Below are 2613 nucleotides of genomic sequence, written 5' to 3'. Positions count from 1 at the left end.
TTTTCTTTTACCTCTTCTTCTCATACCCTCCCCTATAAAAGTGATTGGGATTAAATGTTTATAAAAGTATTTGAGATTAAATTAATCTGCTAAACCATCCCTATTTCTGCTACACTTTTAGAAATGCTTTTTTTCCTCCCTTCTCATTGATGTCTTTGGGCATTGGAGCTGTAGATCACCCTACCCTACTGAAACCAGTGGCAGAACTGCATGCACAGCCATGGTTTCAACACCCTTTGGGTTAGATTTCTAAATATTAAAGATGCAGCATAAAGACTGTGGAATATCTTTAAGTGAAGATATCATGTCATTCTTTATGTCGAAGGTGTGCCTGACCAGTCACATTTCTTTTTATAATCCATGGTGTGGGTGCACATCACATATAGATGCACACAACAGGACACTCAAACTGGGTATTACCATCACAGAAGTAGCACAAGAACAAGGAGAAGCTAGAGCTCTAAGCTGGCCAGAGCATGCTCTGCATTTTGATTTCTGGCATTTTCCGGATTTTTTTCCCCCCAGATGAAAACAAAGCCGGCTAAAGCAACATGTTCACTCAAAACCAGATGCTTTCTTTAGAAACATAAGTCACAAAAGGTCAGGCATTACTTGCCCTTCTGAATGTCAGAAAGGCAGACAGATGTTCACAAGGCCTTAGCTTTGCAAACTTGGTCACCCTCTGGGGCAGGCTGCCTTCCCTATCACAAGGTAGCTGCGCAGGATACAGCTCTGACTTACCTTTCTCAGGTGACTGGACCTAACTGGGGGAAGGCATTTGACAGAATGATTGAAAGGACTGCTGCCTACAGAGAGCTTCTGAGCTCTCAGTGACAGCACTTCCACAGCTGAAAGCAGAGGACAGAGAAATTAAAAAAAACAAAAAGAATCACAGGATGGAAGGGTTTCTAGAAGAAAATGGACTGTCCTGTAGCTCACTTTTAGAAAACAAGAGCTCATTGCATCACTGTAACAAGGTCAGCTGCCTAATGTCCTTGCCTAAAGCAAAAACAGAGGAAAGTACACCAGACGCCTAACAGGCACCTCCTGTAGACAGAAAGAAAAATGCCCTCAGGGCATTTTCTTTCAGGTGTTCATTTAAACTTTCCTGTAATCCTGTTTTCATGTAAAGTCTTTAAATGAAAGTCCTTTTTACTCACACTACAAATCACATAAATTAAATGTCCTGTGCTGGGAGGGTTAACTTACAAGAAAAAAAAGAGTGCAGCACCTGATCCAAATGGCCTTTTTTTTAATATCCCTGTCTGAAATTCAAAGTCAAATTGTGCCAAGTACCCAGCCTAGGCATTCAGTGGGAGTTGCATGAAAAATAAAACTCCAAACAAGTTGTCCACTTATCAAGGGAGGTGGGGATGGGCTCTTAACCAAAACTACACATCCAACTATACACAGAATTTGTAGAAGATTCTGTATTCTACATTCTGGTACCTATTTCTGCCTTCATTACAAAATGACTCTAAATCACCAGAAACTTTTAGCTATTACTTAAAATCCTGATTTTGCAACCTACTTTTCCCTACGGAAAACTAAAAGCAAAGCCAGAAGGAACACCAAGCCAAAATATTATTTCAACAGCAACATGTAGGTATCTTGCAGGCTATAAGCATTCAGGAGTTACATTTCTCCAAATGAAGACTTCCTTTGGCAAAACAAATCCAGATTACTGGATCTGTCCCTGCAGCATCACTCTAAGGGCAGGCTTACTGAGATTAAGGTCCTATTTCAACATACCTTAGAGGGAAGATTCTACATGATAAAGGAAAAGCTTTTTTCCTATACATACTTATGGCATTTGATCCATCTCCAAGATGGCTGTTTTCATCCATAGTATGTTATTCACATAACAGATGAAATTAGCCTAAATAAATACTTCTTTAATTGACTTGTTACAAGCAAGAGAAACAGGAACACATCTCTCTTCCTGGGATGTTTCGTGAACTATTTCCTCAAACCTGGAGGGAAGAACGTAACACCCTCAGCAGCAATTAAGTTCAAACGTTTGTGAATCTGGGCTCTAAATCAAAGCTTAGCATGAATACTCTACCCAGTGTATTCATTAAAGACTACGTGCCAAACTAATGCTGCTCTCCAAAAACATCCTCATAAATTTCCCTATTGTAATTTAGAGTGATTATAAGTTAAGCTTTCCAACATGGAGTAGTTTCCATATAGTGGAAATACTTAATCAAGTGGGATTTCACATGATCTATCTGAAAAATGTAACTCTATAGAATTGTTCCTCCTTGCTCACCAGGGCTGCTCTCCAGCTGACAACTGTTCAGTCACTTCCTCTAACAAATCTCACACACAACATTTTACCATTGCCATGGATAGCACAGCTGCAAAGATTTGCACCTTATGCTTTGGGTTACTATTTATCCTATGTTACTGCTAAGTGGATGCAAATCCTTACCCATTTTTAGACATCAGTTAGCATTCTTGTTGCTGCAAAGGGGATATACAGTTCTCCTTCATTATAACAAGAAACCTGCCTGGCCATCCAACATAATCTCTGAGACCTCCAACCTGAAGACAACAGGAAGATTTCTATGTGTTAGACAGAACCAAATCTGCAGCGATCAACAGTTATAT

The sequence above is a fragment of the Sturnus vulgaris genome, chromosome 2 (assembly GCF_052056855.1).
Source record: "Sturnus vulgaris isolate bStuVul1 chromosome 2, bStuVul1.hap1, whole genome shotgun sequence".
Classification (NCBI taxonomy): Eukaryota; Metazoa; Chordata; class Aves; order Passeriformes; family Sturnidae; genus Sturnus; species Sturnus vulgaris.
The sequence above is the reverse complement of the archived record's forward strand: the minus strand, read 5'-3'. Positions refer to the sequence as shown.